Raw genomic sequence first — 22,326 nt, forward strand, 5'->3', positions numbered from 1 at the left:
TTATGAAATATTTGGAGAGAATCCCGCTTCTATTTATAGATGATAGTAACATGGGAACACAAGGATGATAGTAACAAAGAAACATAAGATCTCCTTTAAGGCCTCATTATCTTTTAATAAACGAAGAAAGAGAGATAACATTTATGATATTGATATCGATGGGTGATGACTGATACCCAACATTCCACAAAATTTAGTATAGGGTGCAATATTTGATATTGTAAAACAATTTGATAAGTTCTCATCAATCATTCGACACTCAGCTCTACTTATTTGTAAAATGAGATTTCATAAACATAAGCCATGATCAAATTATAGAGTCACCAACACCAAGGTCATTAAAATCAAAATTCTACTTGATATTGGTGGAAGGGCTTCTATGTTCGTATCTTAAAATTTAATCAAGATCATAAGATTTACAAATATTAAAATAACTAATAGTAATGTAACAATAAAATATTAGATTATTATATTTTTTGAATTTAAGGATAATTCTTTAAAAAATATATATATATATATATATATTCAATTTGTTAGAAAGAATAAAGAAACAGCACACACAAGGTTCTTTAACATAGGAGATAAAATTATTTTCTCAGTTGATTATAAGCTTTGCCAATAAAGAATGAATGTTTTTTTCCTTGTTAAATAGTCGGAGGCGGGATTTGAATCATAGCCGAAGCTTTGGTGAGTCCATCTTACCTATAAAGTTTGATTTTCTGAGTTTTTAAATTGTATAATTGTAAGATTTAAATATTTGAATTTTGAGTTTAATAATGATGGTCATTTATAGCCTGTTTGGAAGTTTAAAAAAAATGGGGAGTAAAGTAAAGGGAATGAGAGTAATTAAATTACCTTGTTTGAAAGTTTTTTAAGGAAGGAGGGGGAGGGGTTTCAACTACCTCTAACCCCTCATTTTTAATTCCCTCAAATTGGAGAGATTTGAAGGGACAGTAGAGTAGATAAATTATTGACCAAATGAATTCTCCAATTTATCTTTTTTAAATTAACAAAATTACAAACCGATTATATAAATAATCTTTGTTTGTTTCCTGAGAAAATTAAAAATAAACAAACAAAAGTGTTGACTGGAATTAATGCTCCGATTATATGAATATGCTCTGATCTTCAACCCAGTTGGTATTGGTCGATACTAATCCCAAATTGATTAATGCGTTGCTAGTGGAGACTATCGTTCCCATTACCTCTGCCTACTTCTTCTTCTTCAACGCCGTCGTCCATGTCGCTCACGGCGATCGATCTCGAGTTGGTGGCTGTGCACGAGATTGAGCATTTGTTGGGGCTCAGACATTCATCGGTGGCGGTGGCTTTGGATCAGTATGCGTTGGGAGCAATTGTCGTCTCGGTTTTCGCACTCGTCGTTGCGATTTATAGCTCATCGCCGCGAAGAAAAAGGTCGCTGGAGAGGTGCGAATCGAGGCGGTGAACTGCGTCGCCGTAGCGGCGGCGGCCGCTAACGGAGAATGTAGATCTGCTAACGCCGCCGACGCTAACATTATCATCGTTGGTGCTGGCGTTGCTGGTCCGTCAAATTCTCTATCATTTCTTTTTCTCTTCTTTCTTTCTCGGCAACCAAACCGTCTACTAAGCATTTCGGTTTTTTTTTTTTTTTTTTTTGAATTACGAAAAATCTGCTAAAGTTTATGGATTTGCTTCAACTTTGGCTTGCTATGTGCGTTTTGTTCAAGAAATTAACATGTTAATTATTGAATTTCAGATACAGTAGGCTAATTTGGTTGATGATTTTTCGTAATATGTTAGTACTTAAAAAAAAAATCATAATTTGTAATTTCTCTTGTATTTTTTTAATTAGCAATTTTTTTTTTTGGGTATGATCTATAATAATAGAATTTTTAGATACACGTTTGTACGTATAAATTGCACTAGTTGTTGAAAATCGTGGTTTCGTGTTTATATTCTAAGATTTGGATGAACGATAATCAAGTTCAAGACTTTACAAAACTGATAAATTAATTATAGACTAATGTTGCAAGTCCATTTTCAAACAGGGGTAAATTTTTCTATTTAAATAATTTTCTCTCCTCTCCATCCTAATTTTTAAAACATTCAAATAAGAGGAAGGGCTAATTACTCTCTTTCCCCTTACTAATTTTAAAAACATCCAAACAAGGTAGAGGGGAACCATTCCCCTCTACTCTCCTCCCTCTCTGAACTTCCAAACAGGCCATTAGAGCATCCACAGCAGTGGAGCTAAATTTTTAGCAATTTAGCTCCACCAAAAGTTATTTTATCTATTTTACCTATATACATACTACAGCAGTGGATCTATTTTAACTTTCAACACAATAAAATAATATATTCATCACAATAAAATAATATTTCTCCTACAATAAAATAATAATATTTTTACTACAATAAAATAATATATCATCACCATTACCACCACAGCACAAACATCCTCCTCTACCACCACCACCCCCGGCCACCAGTCCATAGCAGGAAAGAAGAAAAAAAAAAAAAAAACACCAACCCAAATCGAACCCACAAATCCACAACCACCACCGGCCACCAGTCCACAGCAGGAAAAAAAAAAAAAAAAAAAAACTCAACCCAAATCGAACCCACAAATCCACAACCACCACCACCATCGGCCACCAGTCCACAGCAGGAAAAAAAAAAAAAACCCAAATCTCCGATCGGCAGCGTGATACAACCATTGGCGGCGTGAAAGAACCAAATCCACATGCAAGCACTCCGTAGCAGTCCACAGCAGGAAAAAAAAAAAAAAAACCCAAATCTCCGATCGGCGGCGTGAAAGAACCAATATCCACATGCAAGCACTCCGATCAGCGGCGAGCTCCATGGGTTTCCCAGTCAGGCACTCCGATCGGCGGCGAGCTCCATGGATTTCCCAGTCAGGCACTCCGATCGGCGGCGAGCTTCGTGGGTCGGTGATCGGAGTTGAGAGAGTGAGCTTGAGTTGAGCTTCATGGATCGGTGACCGGAGTTGAGAGAGTGAGACCGGAGTTGACAGAGAATTTGAGAGATGAGAGTGAATGGAGAGAGAGAGAGAGGCATGAAAGAATGGAAAAAAAAAAAAACGGAAAGTGTATATTTTAATCAATTAACTGAATAAAATATAATTTTTTTTTTTTGCTATCAGCTACAGTGCACATCTATATATAGATGTGCACTGTAGCAAATCATCTAAAAATTTAGCTTTTGCCTCCACTGCTGCAGCGTGAATTTTGTGTGTGTGGAGCTAAATTTTAGCAATATAGCTTTATACCTCCTCTGCTGTGAGTGCTCTTAGGGGCAGAGCCAGAGGGGGGAGAGAGGGGGGGGGGGAGGTGCCCCCCCTGACTCCTAAAATATCCTTGCTTATGTAGTCTACTCTAGTTACTCCTTGACATAGAGAAAAAAAGAAAAAGAAAAAAAGAACTCCCACTTGAAAGTGACACAAGAGAAAGAAGTTACTCTCAAAGACCAAACCGTGTACCTTTTCACCAATTTCACCATTCTTATAAGCAGCTTTTGTCTATCCCAGTATTGCACCTATTTCACTATTTTTTTTTCTTTTTTATTTAATATGATATCTTTCACAACATTTTATTATTAAGTGATACTAGAGATATTACAAATTTTACTACTTATGTCTTACAAATTGGCATCTCACCAACCACAAAAAATAATTTCAAACATATATTCATTATATTGTTTAAGTAGCACTAATCATATTTTTACCACATTAGTTTGTAAAATTTGTAGTAGCTATGACTATGAATTGGTTATTTTTGTTTATTTATTTTAATACTATGAAATATATTCATATTTTTTTGCAATTGTTTATTTATTTTGTTATTATTATTGATTAATATTTTTTAGATTAATTTTACTTTTAATATTGTTTTTTAATTTTGCCTCCTCTAGACTAAAATCCTGGCCAAATCATCGTAATAGAAAAACCCAGAAGTTTGTTAAGTGATGGATTAAAGTCTACAATAGTTAGTCTCAAGGAAAAACGTTAATCACATTTGCGCTTTACCTTAAAATGACTAGTCAAAATTAAGACCCATTGTAGTTGTTAATAAAGCTTAGATCTATCCAATAAATGTCCGATGTGGAACTCATCACACATCCACACATATCACAGAATCAATCAAATTGAGACATCACCAAAAAAAAAAAAAATATATATATATATATATATATATATATATAATAAGATGCATGAGGGTGCCAATTGCTAAGGCCCAAGTGCACGCACTAGCAAACCAGAGAGCGTTTAGCAATTTGTGCAGACTGCAGGATAAGCGAGAATGGCATTTGGGTATGCTTTGTAGCCTATTTAGTGAGATTTGGGCAAGTTGGGCCGGCCCAGCTTTTCAGGGACAGGATACTGACAGAGAAACGTTTTTTTTTTTTTTTTTGGTTTTTTGGGGGTGGGTGGGGGGGGGGGGGGGGGGAAGACTAGGCAAGTCTCTACTAGAGAATCCGTTAACTTTGTAAAAATAAAATCTTTAACTCCTTGTGGATGTGATAATGACCTATGGTTCAAATTCAAAAGCTACTATAGCACTGTCCTTACTTTAAAAAAAAAAAATTTGAAAAAAGAAAAATACCTAATCCTATTGAATCATTAAAAAAAATTTGTCTCGAGTGTTTTTGTTTTTTTTGATAATCTTGAGTGTTTTTGTTTTGGCTAGAAAACTGTAATATTATGGGAGCTATTGTTTATTATGGAGTAAGTTGTACTCTTAAGTGGTTAAAAGATAATCAAAATGTCAACAAAGGGGTAGAATAGGTAAAATATATTTGATTTTTATTTTAAATAACACCATTTTTTTTTAAGAAAAGGTTAATAGAGGAGTTTGAGGAAGAGAGACTATCTACTTCACTGTCCAATAAAGTTAACAAAGGAGGGTTCCTTAAAAAATTAAAAAGTTATCTTTTTTTTCATTTTTTAGGCTAAGATATTAATCAGTTTTTTGTTTAAACGGTATTTAGGGTCCGTTTGGATACAGCTGAAAACTGAAAACTGAAACTGAAAACTGAAAAACACTGTAGCGAAATAATTTTTAAATGTGTGAATAGTATCGTGGGACCCATTTTTAATGAAAAAGTTGCTGAAAAGTGAAATTTGTGGGTCCGTGAACAGTACATGATGTGCTGTGATTGGTCCAAAAAATTTGAAAAGTCAAAGTTTGCGGCTACTATTCATTGAACAGTGCATGAACAGTAGCCGCAACACCCAAAACGCTCCAAAACGCGTGAAAAAAAAAAAAAAAAAAAAAGCAGACAAAACGCAAATGCAGTTTTTTTCAGCCGAATCCAAACGCTCTCTTAAACTCCATTTTTCTTGTTCGACAACAAGAGACTCTACTATACACATACTCTCTCTCATTTATTCACAATTTCACATACAAATACTCATTTTTTTTGTTTGTTCTTGGTTTCTTGCTTGAACACAACAAAGCATAGCTAGGCTGCCATATGCAGCCCATCTAAAAAAGCCCATAACTGCTACGATGCTGGTTGTAGACTTTGTAGTGCCAATATCTAAATACTCACTAATCTGTATTGTCCTTGTGAATCTCTTAATTAGCAACGTGCAAATTCATGTTTAAATTTAGGCAACTTTACATGCATAGACACACATTGGGACATCCACCATGTGCAATTGGCCATGAGTGGCTCACTTGATGTTTACATGGCATTTGAAATGCACAACTCTGTTGTCATTGATGGTGACATTGCAAAATATTCTTTCTCAGTCAAAGATGAATTGGATGCCTTTCATGAATCTCAATTCTTTGGCATAGACCACTTCACTTGGCCATTGAATTGTTAAGAAATTCCCAAGCATAGCCTAGGCGTGTTTTACAATCTAAGGTCCTCATATATGCTCCCAATGTGCATTTTAAGTGAACATGAAAATGAATGTGGTTGACGTCATGTTAATAAATTTTGGAAATAGTTACAAGTTGTAATCTTCTTGAACTTAAAAATTATTTTTCTATTTGTAAATTTAATTGGGTTAGGAGAAAACTAAATTCTGCAGCCCATGCTGTTGCCAAGCCTGCTATTAGGCTTAAAAGCTATTTTTGGTTTTAAAAAGCATGAAACCCCTAAAGTCATCTTGGATGTATGCAAGGCTGATCGGATTATTGTAGGTACCTCTATTTGATTCGACGAAGTTTGTAGGTTATCAAAAAAAAAAAAAAGTTGCAAGTTGCACATCAATTTGTAAGGCTCATGTAAATTTTGTAATATTCCTTCTTCTTTTTTTATTATTTTTTATTTATTACAAGATAAAATTTTTACTTTAACCTAATCTAAGTATATATGTATGTGAAGCCTCCCTCTTGGCAACTTAAACCCCGGCCCTTTTCCCTCCCATACTCCACAAATACTTATACTTGTGGAGTGACCATCGTGCGGTGATTGTAATATTCCTAATATTGCGAATTATGCTCCAATAAGTTATGTTAAATACATTAAACGAGTTTTTCATATAATAAAGAAAACTGAGTTTTAAAAATTGATTAAGAAAAAGGTTGTTTAGAATGCTTCAATAAGAGATTGCGATTTGTTGCAATATTGTAGTCAACTATTCATATGTTTTTTATTATATATAAAATAAAATAAAAACTAAGTCATATATTTAGATGGTTCATACGGTCCGAAAAAGGTTGGTAATATTAGTCATTATTTCCAATTCAATATGTGCCATAAAAAAGAAAAAAGAAAAAAGAAAAAAGAAAAAAAAAAGTGCACATTTGATAAGAAAATGAAGTTTGATCTTTGATTTATTATTTTGGCATGAGCGAAATCTAAATAACCTAATCTGAAGAATTTGATATGTATCTTTCTTGTCCTAAGTCCTGAGTCTCCTGACAACAACATTAACACCTAGACTTCTATCAATACCGATTCATTGTATTGCTTCTGGAGGTGTCAAGCATCTAGTTTGACTTTCTCAAAAAATTGAACTTTAATTTCTGTCAAGAAAAAGCTTTGGAAATTTTTCCCAGGCCAATTTTTCAAAGTTCTCTGTATCATATTCAAATGTGGTCCCTTACTTAGGGAAAATGATATTTGCTCTTAATTTATAAACTATACAGCAAAATATTCCTGTTTTGAAATTATTTAATAAAATATCTCTGTTTTTGAAACTTGACATTAGTAATGTTGAATTCTATGCATATTTTGCCACTTAATTTTTTTTGAAAATTTAAGTGGAACTCAACATTGTTAATGTCGAATTACACTTAAAAATATACACAAAACTCGATTTTGTTAAAATCAGATTTAAAAAATAGGAACATTTTACCGTAGAGTTTTAAAATTAAGGGCATTTTATAAGTACGTTTCTTAGTGTTGTGTTTTGTTGGGGGGCGGGGGTTGGGAATCCCTTCATAATAACTTTATTGCTCAAAAAACTCAACTTGAAACAGGAGAGAAACAAAAAGATTGGGCCTAGACCCATCTCTAACAAAGGCCTGAGAAACATGAGAAGGCATATTGGAGATAGGAACCGGCCAGACTTGTTTACAAGGGCTGCCTATTGGGCTAGCAAATGTGCAGATACATTATCAACAAAAGAAAATTCAACATTTGAAAAACAATTAGCAAATAACAAAATATCTTCTAAAGTAGACCTGATACTCCAATATGGGATTACATCTTACTTTTTCAGCGGCTCAATGACATTCCTGTATCTCCCTCCAAGATTATATTATGAAATTCTTCATTCACAGCACACTTAATGGCATACCAAGCTGCTCTCATTTCCCTATCAGGGAATTTTCACTCTCGAATTGCTCTGACCATGCCAACAAAAGGCTGCCAGCTGTATCTCTTCCCACAACTGTAACGGTGATTTTCTCTTCACGGATTGCAGCATCAAGATTTAGCTTGATCTTTGGAGGGGGAGACCAGACCACATCTTTGGATGGTCTCTCATTTTGCTCCTTCCAAGCTTTCTTTATGCTCCATGAAGACTCTAAAAATCACAGGTGAGTACCGTTGTACTTTGAACAATCCTTGGACTGGAATAGTTGCATGAAAAGCATATGCTCTAAAGTGTTTTGAGTTCACAAAAGCGTATCCCACCAATGAGGCCACCTCACGACCCAGCAAACAGACAAGACTAACGCAAGTTCAACAAAGCACTTGCTTCGCCGTAGACGGCGTTCTGAAACTGCCTCCGGCGGGGACCAGGCAGAAGCTGGAGCTCCGGGACCTGGTGGAGAAAGTGGTGCATGTGGCCAAAGTACCCATTGCCTAAGACTAGGCTCACCCTGGAGTTTCTCAGGGATTTCGTTCATCTTCGTTCCAGAATCAACATGGTATATATCTCTTTTTCTCTCTTGAATATGCTTATTTTTTTTAGAGTTTACACTAAACAAAGAAATTTCTTTGCGTTGGTTTCTGATAGTAAGCAAGTTATTGGGTTTTGGTAGAGTCGTAGAGAAACTCTGGAGTTAGAATAGTGTGTTGAATTTGGCGAATTTCTGGAATGGGTTTTTGTTATATGCATGTATATTTTATTAAAAGAAAGAAGTTATGCATGTGAGAGTTTGATTCACATTTAAATGTCAGTTGGGTCTTGCTTCATGACAATTGCCTAAGTTTTTTTACAGCAAGAAGGAAAGGAACTTGAAGAAATTGTTGTCCTCTTTTTAAGTTTTTGATTTGCAATAATTTCATTGAAGAAAAAAAAAATTAATTACAAAGCAAATTACACTTGGGTTAACATTTGAAAATTGAAATTTATTTTTCAAGTTCTGAGTTTAACTGTAGATATTGTTCTGAATGTCACAGGTTAAGTTTAATCTTAATCTGAAAAATGGCATAAGGCCTTTCCACAAATATTTGGCTGACATATAATGTTGCTGGAGGTTTGATATTGAATTTAAACGAATCATTGCGTAGAGACAAGAAAGTGTAGGGCTTTTTTTTGTTTCTTTATATATTTCTAAGGCTGTATTTTCGCTTAATACAAGGATGAAATGTTTATATAAGGAACTAGTACTCTGCAAATTTAAATTGATTGCTTATCGATTACCACTTCAGGATAACATATGGATATTACATGCTGATTGGGTTCTGATGTCCATCTTTTTTACCATTTTGTAATTATCTAAATATATTTTGCTGTGATTACAGATATTTGCAGTAGCTGGAATCGGCAATGCTCTTGCATATGCAACACAAACATTCTTTCAGAAGCAAGGATTCCTTTATGTTCACACTCTAATTATCACCACTAGTGATTGTGAGGGTGCTGGTGAAATGTTTCTAGTTATAACTATGACTAGTGAAGCTGATAAGTTGGAAAAGGAATTGATCAAGAATCCTCCTCCATCAGCAGCCGATATAGAAGCTGCTGAGCTTTTTGTCAAGGAGAAAGGAGAAGTTGTCGCTCAACTGAAATCTGATAAAGCGAGAAAGGAGGACATTCTTGCTTCTGTGGCTGAACTAAAAATAGCAAAAGAGAACCTGGCAAAGCTGGAGGAGAGATCAAAGCTTAAACCTGGTATTCCCATAAAGGACTGGAAGATTGATTACACCCAAGATTTCTTTGCCCGCCAAGCATTTTTTACTGTCTCTGGCCAATTACAAGTTGAATCTTATGCATATACTCTTAGTAGTGTCTATACGTCTGGGCCGACTTTTAGAGCTGAAATGTGAAAACACTCACACATCAAGGCATTTGCAGAACTCAAGGTATGTGAAACTTATATGTAGTATGCTCAATTGCTCATTGATATTTATCATGTTTGAGAAGGATGACTAATGGAGTTTGGAAGTTCAATCGAATGCTTCAAATGAATATGTGCATAGGTGTTTGCATGTGTGGAAGATCCTGGTGTGGCCAGCTCCGTTTTAATAATTTAATAAATTAATTGTTGTTGAATGCATCAACGTTGACATGGCTTTGTATGAGCGATGGAATTTCAAGATAATAGGATTTTGTTCCAATGAGTTCATTTCACACCCCTTTGCTCATCTGTTTACACTGTTTTATCAGTAATTGTTACGTGTTGGGATTGCAATGCAAACTGTTATGTTAAAATGCTTTGTTATGCAATAGGCTTATAGGCTGTTAAGAAATCCATGAAAATATTATTTGAAATGTCCTTGTTTTATCTATTTGAGGTGCACATATATTCATGTAGTGTGAAATATAGTACACTGGTAAAATTAAATTTCCTGTTTTTGTAAAATGATATGAACCATGCGGAGGCATATGTGAATTTTCTGTGTCAGTGGTTACCTGGTAATTGCCTTGATGATATGGAGTTTATGGCTGATATGTTTGATAAAACTTGCATAAATCGCCTAAGAATGGTATCTTCCACCCCCTCTTAGCAGATTTCATATACAGAGGCTGTTGAACTTCTAGAAGAGGCTGTGAAAAGTGGCAGGAACTTTGAGAATAAAATTGAATGGGGGATTGATTTAGCATCCGAACATGAAAGGTCTGTGACTGTCTTTTATGGGTTCCTTGTGCTTGAATAGCGGTTGCTGATGTCCTGGGTTTTCTAATTTTGCAAATACTTGACAGAGGTGGAGTTTCAGAAGCCTGTCATCCTCTATAATCACCCAAAAGATATGAAGGCATTCTAACATGAAGGTTAATGATGACTGTAAGACAGTGGCTGCTACGGATGTCCTTGTACCAAAGGTACATTGTCTTATTCTACTTGTTTATTGTCTGGTTTCCATGTACTTGATTCTAGTTTTAATTTTTGCAGCATCTTTGTACATGAACAAATTGATATTTGTCGTTTATTTCAGGTGGGAGAGTTAATTGGAGGAAGCCAAAGGGAGAAGCATCATGAGGTTATTCTGCAGAGGTATGAGAATTGTTGTGCTTGATTTGTGACTTTAAGAGGTGGGAATATCCAAGAGCTGCTAAATTTGTTTCACTACTCATTTTTCCCTAAAAAATTGACATTTATTTTCCTCAATTAGATGTTGATCCACAGAAATAATTTTTCCTTGAATTGGTGAAAGCAATTTTGTTGGGATGCATTATTTTCTATACAAGAGATGGGGGCCGCCTCTTGAGCCATATGAGTGGTAACTTGACCTGTGGTGCTATGGAACAGTAAAACATAGTGGTTTTGGTTTTGGCTTTCAACGCATGCTTCTTTTTGCCACTAGCATTGAGAATATCAAAGACGTTATTCCTTTCCCTAGATATCCTGGGAGAGCAGACCTTTCATTTATTCTGTTGCTTATTGAATGTTCAATTAGTGTATAAAACACCTTGAACGTTTAGACTCTTAATTCACAAATTACCAATTCAAGCTTATTATCAAACAATATATGTGCGGAACATGAACATAAGCTAAAACAGAATTGATAAAACAATTTAAACAAAATAAAATCACAACCACAGCAGAAATTAAATGGTAAAGATTAAGGGAAGAGAGATGCAAACACAAGGACAACATAGCAATGTGTTATCGAAGAGGAAACCAAAGTCCTCGGTGTAAAATCTCTCCGCTGCCCTCTAAGTAGTCAATAATCCACTAAAGAATGAAATTGGGATACATGAACAGTAGAAGACCCTCCAAGCCTAATCTACCTAGTGTATCTAAGCCCTCCAAGTTTCTTGCTCCAACGAGGTTACGCCGAACCTTTGTCTTCTTTAATTTATTGGATTCCGCTATAACCCATAGCATCGACCAATATCAATTGCTCTCTTCCTAATTGCTTCCCAAGCACCAAACAGCCTCCTCACAGATATGGGTATGGTGAGAAAATGTTTTGACTAATGTACCTCTTAAGGATTTAATAATGGAGAGAATGAGAGTTGAGGAATTTGAGGAGTTACTATGTAAAGATTGTGAATGAGTCAATCTTGTTTTTCTCTATAATTTTTCTTTCAAAATTCTCTCTGAAAGCTCTCAATATTTCGTGGGTATAAGGGGTATTTATACTGAAGTGAGAAATGAATGTGAAGAGTCAGTTTTTCCGAAACAGAGTGGACTGGTGACTTAGCCTCGCGACTTGATTGAATTGCGAGTCCAAGTCGCGAGCTAACTGAATGGCCAGTCTGAACTTTTTGTCCTGTAGTGCTACAGTTGGCATGACGGTTCAGCTTCTCTGCATGTTTCACTCATGTGCATCATCTGGCGGCTTGCCAGTTGCGAGCCACCTGCGAGATTTAGTCGCGAGTCCCTGCTTTAGTGCACATTCTTGAGCATTTCTTCACACTCTTTTACACACTACCCTTATATGATTCCCACCTAAATACAGGGTTTCTAAGTGTTGAATTACAAGCAAATTGACATGGAATAAAACCAACAAAATGGTTGATTAAATTCAACCTTACACTTATAAATCTTGGTAATTTGCTTGTAAAATTAAATGAGTTATTCCTCGTGATTCTGAGGTTATCATTATGGTTGATTGATAGCAAACCAAAGTGAATGAAATTATACTAGTGAAATTATTGTCTTCCTTGTCAGAGCCTGTACTTTCTTTGTTGCCATTTCTCAATAGTTTTGGCTATATATTTTTTGCACTGCCATGTTCACTATATAAAGTGAGCTCCGGTAAATCCCTATATTAAATGTATTTACTGTATTTTTTCCGTGGGTTGCAGTTGAAGTTCTGTTTTTGTTAAAAGTTTTGCATGAGATAATTTTGTGGCATTTAATTCTGGCAGCTTGCTTTCCTGTGTTTGTTGAAAATTTGCATTTGCAAGATTTTATTATCTAACCGGTTGTATGTTGGGATCCTTGAAATTTTAGTGAAGTACAAAATCTTGTGTCAATGCTATTATAATTAACCCTACTTTGTTTCAATGAAGTGAAAATAAACCCACATTCAAAGGGGAAAAAAGATGCACAAATTCTACTAATTTAACTTCCTATACAGTATATAAGGGTTGTTTCAATTCCTCTTGAACAAGAGCGGATCACTTATACATTACCTGCAGTCTGATCTACATCTTGTCGTTCTGTTGAGCGACGAGTCAAGGAAACTACATGAGAAGCTGTTAGATGAATTGATTGGAATATTTGTTGGAACAAGCCTCGAACTGCATTGTATACTACACTAGCTGTTCGATAGAGATACTTGTAAATTTGTTGGTACCAAAGATGCAATATTTCTACAATTAGGATTGTGCATAAATTGATTATGAACAACCAGAAGAGAGAGATGATCATTGCTAAAAGTAGCTCACAAGCAATAATTCCAGAAATCAGGCAAATGCACCTGAATATGGGAAGGTACTCTCTGTTTTGAGGTTGTAAATTTATTCTCATATAGGCATTGCTGTAGACGACTGTAGCCATAATAAGAAGCAAGATAATTGTGAAGTGTCTTTTGAGTGGGGAGATGCCCAAGACCTGAAAGTGTAGTCCAACCAGGGAAGCCAGTAGGGAAATGAGGAAGACAAAAGGCTTGTGGAATGCTGTGAAGGATTTGAGTTCTTCTTCACTGGTGCACACACATCAAAATAAAATTCTTTATTTTTTTTATTTTTTTTCCAACCATAAGCAAATCAATCTTAATGAGTGCAATACTAAGTGAAGAGATAAACAATTCGTTAAGACATTATGCTTCCATCCTTAATTATTTGTTAAGATATTATCTTTCCATATAAATGAGAAATGAATTGTTACTTTCTTTTTGAGAAAAAGATTCATGGAATACTATTAAGATGATGGTAAATCAGCAGCAATAACACAACATTATTTAAGTGGTTAGATGGAATAGACTCCATCCAAACTAAATTTATGGTTGAAATGGTTATGATAATTGTTCTTTATCATCATTGGTTTTTTTTTTTTTTTTCCTTATAGATGGGGTTTGAACTCCAAATTTCATGCTTGAAGTCAAGAAACTTTATTGGTTGAGCTAATTAGAACTTACAAATATTGGAATTTTAGTAAAGAGCTAAGACATTGAGTTTGACTTTCCCAACTTATAACATAATCCATACAAACCTTAAGTCCATAACTAGCCAAACTATAGATCTTATCTATATCCGTAAATTAATTCATACGTTTAGGGCATAGTTCTTGTTTTGGAATTAGAGAAGCCAAATTCCAATAAATAAATTATTAAAAAATCCAATAAATAACCATAGACACTATTTAATTTGATTATTATTATTTTAATAAAAGACGGTAAAAATTGCTCAAGAGTAATTTGTTAGTTTGAAATGGGTAATGATTTGCTATTGGGCTTTTTGGACAGGCTTCGGCCTAAGTGTCTAGATCATGAACTAATAGTAGTCAACGTGTTAGCCTCTCTCTTTAAACAAAAAAATATGGCAGTGTCTTTGTTGACATAAAACTTAGGACAAATTACTTTTTTCCACTTTAATCTTTCACTTCGATTACATTTAACCCTTGAACTATCGGAACACATGATTGATCCTGCACAATTATAACCCTATTTCAATGTTCTTATGCCGTTTGTTTTATTGTTAAGTATGATATAATTTATTATTGAAATATTAATTTATCTCTTTCTCTAAAACATATAGCAAATAGGTAAACTGTTCTTTCAATACTAAATTACGTCAAGCTGAACAACAAAATAAAGTGTAACATATTTTTAAAATTGGGAGTCAATCATGCGTTTCGATAATTCAAGGGATTAAGCATAATTGAGGTGATAATTTAGGATAGAAAAATGCAGTTTACCCTAAAACTTATGCCATAAGATGCTAAAAAATAATAATCATATATTATGTCATATGAGCTTAGTGTGTTAATTTGTTTGCAAACAATTTTTTTTTTTTTTTAAAGGGCTTTAAATACTCTTTATTTATTTATTTAATAATAGGACTAAATCGATGCGTGATAATGGTATATTTAATCTTAGAGTTGTTTTAGATGATATATAATAATACTGATAGTGATATGGGAATAGGAGGAAAATGTTTGGGAAGTAGAACATCATACAAATATAATTTCTACAAATTTAATATCAAATTGAATTAGAGCATTAAGAGCACTAACATTGGAGGATGTAAACACCTTTCAGTTGCTATTTTACAACCTAAGCCACCTAAAACCTACTCCATCTGGGTTTGTAAATTGAAAAAAATTTGTAACCTATGAATTAAAGTTGCATATATGCAACCTTACTGATCATAGGTTGTAAAAATATATTTATATATATATATATATAATTTTAATATGTGGTTGTGTGTGAAGAGAAAAAGTGAGTATAGAAAAAGAGAGAGAATAATATTTTTTATTATTTTATTAGGTTGTATGCATAATAAAAATTGGGATGTAAGGTGAGTTGTAAAATGAGTTGATAAAATAGACAAAGTAGTGTTTGAGGATACAAAATATGTTTTTTTTTTTTTTTTTTTTTTTTTGCATTCTTGGATGCTAATGCTCTAATATTAGTGGTGCTAAAAAGCTATATCGCTATTTTTAGCACCACCAAATACAAATTTATGGCTACACTAGTAGAGTAAAAGCCAAATAATTTGGCTCCACAGCTACATGGCACAACCAAAGTGGCTGTACACGGTAGCTCATAGTAAAAAAAAAGTATTATTAAATTGTGTGTTCACACTGCTTTATATTAAATATATTATTTTGTTCATGTGTTCACACTGTTTTGTAGTGAATATATTATTTTATTGTAATAAATATATTTTTTGATCGTGTCATTTATATTATTCTATTGTGTTGAAAGCTAAAATAAAATTACTGATATTGGGTGTTTTGTAAAGTGAAAAGGTAAAATAGATAAAGTAGCTTTTTGTGGAGCCATATTGTTAAATTTATGGCTCCACCAATATGGATGCTCTTAAACAAAATGTAAAATAAGAATTTAGATAGCAAATTTCAATTAATTAGAAATAGCTTTAATAACTATTTTTGTTATCTAACATTTGTTGGATGTATTAAAATGGTTCTTTACATTTCAAATAAGTCATTTTAGTTCTTATATAATCTTTTGATATCATGTCAAAATAATTCTTACCGTTAAGTAATTGATAGAGAGTCTCCAATGACTTTTGACTCAAGGGATTGATTGTATGAGAAACAAAAATGGCAATTCTCCATTTCATTGTCATTTGTGTAGGAATATGGATAAGGGTGATGTGTAAGAATTTGTGTGTGTGTTTAATGATTTTATTTATTAAGTAGATCCTTCAGGTAATAGACCATCAGATTCTCAAAAAGAAAAAGGTAATGGACCATGAAATTGAATCCTAGAAACTGTTAACATTAAGGTCTGAAGTGACCTGCTACAATTATAAAATATAAACTAGTTACGACTTAGGAGTGAAATATGATGATTTAAGTAACATGAGCATTTAAATATTTGTAGAGTGTAGGAGGAAGAGCTGAGGTTCAAGTCTCCAGGAGGAACCTTACACACATATATACTTTGATTAAATTAGAATATAATTTCTATCTTGTATAAAAAAAGTAATATTAACGTGGTGGTGACCCGTGACAATAAGTAAAGACAACAAAATGAAGAAACATAAACAAACAAACCTGCTTTGATGATCGCTTGGATCTTGAAACTCTGAACCAGCACTTCTCTGTATCTCCATTCCTTGCCTGTACTCTGTATTGCTACTTACATGTTACTCCTAGTTTTTCCTTTACGTATCAAAAAAGCTCTAATATAATGTATCAGTTTCCTATAGTGGGATATTTTACACCACTTATGTTTCGTGCAGTGTCACCTGACTCACCTCGATGCTGTGGGCATATATATAAAAATTATCTTATATAGAAAGTGCGAACAATTAAATGAAATCATGATGGTGATTTGATGAGGTGGAATATCAAGTTGGTAACTTAGCTTCATTTTTTAATTATAGGTTGATTTTCCTCGTAGTTTTCAAACAAAAGTTAAGTATCCCATCATACTCTTTGCCTTTTTTTCCAAACTCTTGCCTTTTAGCAGATCCAATCCTCCTCTTGCCTTTAATTGAGTATTGGACATTTTTGTAGATTCTCATGCTCATGGACACTAATTAAACCCTTTGGTCATCTCTGCAATCATATTGCATTAGCTTGGTTACTTTGTCAATTGTCAAACTCAAATAATTATGTAGAACCACGTTTATTTGGTCATGGAACATTTTGCTATGTATCAATGAAGATTATTGCCACATAATGAATGTGTGGTATCACAGTTAAGGGGCGTTTGGTTTGGTTCATGTAGATATGATCTTGCTTCAATATATGCAGAGGAAGGAATTGTTTCTGTACTTATATGTGTCAATGTATTTGGCAATGTTCTCTTACTACTGGTATAGTGACCCATCGATCCTTGGTTAAGTGATGAAGTTGTATATTTGAGACAGATAGTGACTTGTGTTCTTAATTAGTACTAGATACTGGTGGTCCTCTATAAGTTGGTTTTGAGTTCAGATTTATGTAAATACTGCTTCTTACTGTAATAATTTTTTTCCCTTGACTTTCAGGGCCATGAAATTTCATAGAATCAAAGTGGTCTCTGTTCTCATGATGCGGGTAGTGAATCTAGAGGTCTGTGCCCCTATCTCTTGGGACTATCATTGTCAAAATATGCGCTTGTTGGCCTTCCCACTACGATTGCTATATACGGTTAATGTAATTATGTAAATTAACATTGAATTGTGGTTGCATTAAAGGAGAATGTGCGGTTGAATCATGAATGAATTTCCGATGTTTTAAATAATCTGGCTGATGTTGATTTTTGCATAATCTTCAAAGTGTATCTTTTAATTTGGAAGGTGGGTAAACCAATACTTTTTCTAAATGATAATTTATTCAAATTTTAAAGTTTTTTTTTTTTTTTTTTTTTTTTAATGAATGCTTAATTATGTGTTATTTACCACTTGGTAAGTTATGAAACAAATTACTTAGTGTGAAATGTATTAATTTGGATTCGAACAAAGTTATTAGGATCGAGATCCTACAAAGGAACGGTGAGAGGGTTTAGAGATCAGATTGTAGGATCGTAAGATTCTACTTTTTGATTAAAAAAAATACTAAAAAAAACCCATAATTATAATTCATAATATATATTAACAAAATGTGAAAAAAAAATGTAATTTTTGATACAAATTAGTGAAATTACTAATAAAAAGTAAGGTACCAAATTACAAATACATAAACAAATTTCAAAGTGCAAAATGCAAAATGCAAAAGTTACAACTCACAAATTCCAAGTTCTAAGTTAAACAACTCAAATCAACTCAAAGCATAATAAATGTCTCAATAAAAAAAAATTCAAAGCAAAAAACAATGTTTCAAACAACACCACAAACACACTCTCAGGGCGCGTTTGGTAGAGGAGTTTGAGTAGTGTTGTTTGTAGTTTTTTGAAATACATGTGAGTGAAAAAGTGTGTAAAAATGTATGTAATATTGTTTAAAAACTGAAAATAGATATTTCAAATGCCCTGCCAAACGGGCCCTTATGAAGACCACAGTTTTTCTTATCTTGGATGAGTTCCTCAAAATGCGGTTGATCATTATAAACAACATTATCGTTATTGTTAGCAATCACATAGCCTACATCATTTATTAGATAATCATCAAAATCTCTTAATGTTGCATTTGGAGGTTCATTTATTTCACCTTCATTGGCATCACCAAACTCAGATTCATCACTAATAGCATAAACTTCTTTATCATTGTCACTTAGCCAAAAATAGAAAAAAGAAAAATGAAAGTTTATATTTAAATTTTTGTTTGTGCAAATAAAAAGTAGAAGTTTTTGTATAAATTTCTAATTTAAAACCCATTTACATTGTGATTGTTGATTCCCTTGAGCAATTCTTGGAAACATAGATAGCCATTCATATTGTAGAAGTGAAACACTTAGACTCTTCTCTTCCCTTCTGTCTTATGTGATTTTGTTTATTAGGTTAAGTTGTTAAGGTGACGACTTGTTACTAATGTGAGCCTTAGAATTTTATTTTTTTTCCTTTTTCATATATATATATATATATATATTTATCGGTTTGGGCTAGGGCTATTGGGCTGATATCTTTATTGCATTTTTTTTAATCAATTTGGGGCATTCGGGCTCCATTTGGAGGTTCACAAAAGATTTTTTTTTTTTTTTAATTTTCTTTTATATCATAGGATCTTTAGTCTATGGGATTGGGATCCTATAGGCTCATAAGATCCGAATCGGGATCTCACACAAATTTGACCATAGTAGAGATCCTAGAGAGATCCAAGACGGTTTAGGGATGTAGGATCTTAAGATCTTAAGATCCTAAGATCTTAAAACCAGGATTGAGATACTCATTCACCTATGTTAAGAAAGAGCTCAAATCAACAAATCAATTATTAATACTTATTCAATAATTATAAAATTATACAAGTCCTAGTATTGCTAATAAACAAAATAGCACAAATATAAAGGAGTTTAGTCTACACTTTGAAAATGTAATAAAAACAAACAAACAAGTTTCACCTTTCTCTGTGACTTATGGCACCGAGGCAGTAATACCTATTGAGATTAGATTGTCAAGCCCAAGGGTGGCCTGCTTTATGCATGGTCATAACAATGAAGGTTTGGTCGGCAGTCTAGATGCGCTGGAAGAGCGAAGAGATATGGTGTCTATACAACTTGCTAGCTATCAACAAAGGTTATCCCAAGGATACAACAAAAGGGTAAGGTCACAGGAATTTGTGCCGGGTAACCTCATTTTACAAAGGGCTGTTTGAAGTATGAAAGATCAAAGTGCCGAAAAATTGGCTCCGAACTGGAAAGGGCCTTATCAAGTTACTGCAACAACCGCGACAAAAGCTTATTACTTAGAGGACCAAGAGGAAAGACCCTTGCCCCGACCATGGAACATCTATAATTTAAGGAAGTATTATCAGTGAATGTAATGTGTTGTAAGAATTGACTGTTTTAAGTTATGAAATAACAAGGACAAGGGAGTTGAGTAAATTCTAGTTAGCATCTATGCATAATGAAGTGTTTGTGCATTTATTGTGTCTTCTTTTTCTAAGGACAGAAGTATGGCCTCGGCTTGACCTCGGTCACTAACCAGATGAAAACCTTAAATTTTTTCTAAGGACAGAAGTTTGGCCTTTGCCTAACTTAGTCACTAACCAGAAGGAAACCTTATGTTTTTCCTAAGGATAACTGGAAATCTTAACCTTTCTATAAGGATGTGTTCTGGCTACACTTGATATCGAATACAAGTAATAGTTTACGTTTGTTCTTTAATTACGGTGACATTACGTTTCGAAGAATGATGGAGGAGTGCCCTAAGTTTTTGTTAACTAACTAGCATGCACGGAGATGGTATCTCAAACATTAACACTGAATGAAAACACCTGGGAAAGTAATGCTTAAGCACTGACGAGATATTACCAAATGAAAACACTTAAGCTAAACTTTTATCATAAATTTTAAGTTTGGTCTAGTTACCGAGTACCCGAATTGTAATGTTACCGAACGTTTACACTTAAACATTTCCCTGCACCAGTATCAAAGCCCTTAGTTTAGTGTTCAGTTGGTAGAAGCATGATAAAAATAAATGGAAAGCGTTGTCTATTACCACACAAATTCAATACATTAAAGAGGAAGTTAAAGACGTCGATTTTATAAATTAAAAAAAAAAAAAAAAAAAAAAACAAACAACAACAACAAACAAACAAAACAATCAATCCAAATATCTTTAAGGCTAAATTGTTGGGGTAACAATGGCCGTGGGATTCATAACAAGGGCTTCTTGGTTAGTCGGTGGGTTGCTGGGCAGGGCATCAGAGGTCACCATTGGTTGAGCTATTTGTTCGGACACCAAGGCCCCAATTCTCGACTGCTCATCATTGAGCACCACAACGTGGGAGTTAATCTGTAGAGACAATTCTCGGGATTTGGGGCTCTCGCCGCATTCCTCGTCATCACAACTGTCCTTCTGCCCTTCAGTTTGGACTCCAATTGCAAGGTCCTCAGGCATAGGCACCTGGTCGGCCTTCCTAAATGGGGAGTCCTCGGAGAGCCTGATGGAGTTAATAGCCGTCATCCACCCCTCCATAAACCCAAACTTTTGGGTTTAAAAGATCATGGGGCTCCCGAGTCCTCGGCATGCTTGAAACCCTTGTTGTAGTAGGCTTGCTTCTGTGCATTTTCTCCCCCTTATAATCAGCAAATTCCTTATCCCGGGCGAAGAGGACACTGGTGGTTTCAGTGAGCTTAAGCTCGGCCTCCCCGAGCGTGCTCAGGGCTTCGGTGGCTTTCTACTCAGCCTATTCCAACGCCCTCTCGGCAGTTGTTGCACGTCGCTCCATTACATTCATCTTAGAGGTCTTCTTTTTTAGGCTTGCCTCGGCTACTTGTTTGAGGGTTTTTTCCTTGTCGGCCTCCTCTTGGGCATCTTTTAGTAGACCTTCCACCACATAGGTCAATTGGGCGGCCTAAATAACCAAAAGATAAGGTTAAGATGATTCCGAACCAACTAGTAACAGACACTAACAAAGATTCGGGAGGAAGTAAAATTTACTGTGATGGTGTGTCATTTCAACTTAAGCACCAAGTCATTATCTCGGCAGCCGACGTAATGCTCCATGTCAGTCGGGAGCAGAAGGGCCTGCCTTAGATTGTCGGATACTTGGCCTCCATCTCCGCTTCTCCATGTTCAGAGATAAAAGTTGGAGGGCAGTGCTTTGTCCCCCAGTTGGAAGGTGCATTCCCTTGGGGTAGCCGAGCCCAAGGAGGGTGCCATGACTTGCGAGCCAATTATGACAGGTTGGCTCAGGGCCTATGTCTCCTGTGGAGTCTTACTGGCCAGTGGAATTGACGACCTACCTGAAATAAGAGTTGGTAAGTGAGCAGCCGGAGGGGTGCCTTCCTGGGTTACAACACTGCTAGCACATTTATGCTACTTTCTTTGTTGTTTGGGCACGGGGGGAGTGGTTTGTTGAGGGGTAGACTGAGAGGAAGTTGGGCCCCCCGAGGTTGGAGCGATCATGAACCAGTGATTTAAGGCCATTGTTTGCTTTTTCACCATTTCTATTGACGGGTCTAGGAGTACAAAATTTTTCTCTTCGGTAGTTGGACCATTTTCGTCAGGATCTTCTAGGGGAGGAGCCTCCATGGGAATGTGCCCTGCTCAACCTTGAAAGACGGTGTCTCCCAAACCGTCCTGAATGGGTTCAAGAGAGTCATGTCTAACTAGTTAGGGACCTAAATGCCTGGCTTCCCCAAAAGTAAGTCCTCTAGATAAGAATCCCGGCAGCTGAACGTCTAAGTATGACAATAATGGGTTGCCAACCGTGAGGGCGCTTGATGAATCCTGGTAACTCGTGTAGGAAGGTACACAACCCAGAATTAGGTGGGAAGCCTCAGCTGCCTGTTGAAGTACACA

The 22,326-nt window shown here is 34.9% G+C and overlaps 1 pseudogene; it reads left to right on the top strand.

Moving 5' to 3' along the window:
* The first annotated feature begins 1,240 nt into the window (after positions 1-1,240).
* LOC115952051 lies at positions 1,241-11,257 on the top strand (annotated as a pseudogene).
* The last annotated feature ends 11,069 nt before the right edge of the window (positions 11,258-22,326 follow it).

This window comes from Quercus lobata, chromosome 7 (assembly GCF_001633185.2).
Source record: "Quercus lobata isolate SW786 chromosome 7, ValleyOak3.0 Primary Assembly, whole genome shotgun sequence".
Taxonomy (NCBI): Eukaryota; Viridiplantae; Streptophyta; class Magnoliopsida; order Fagales; family Fagaceae; genus Quercus; species Quercus lobata.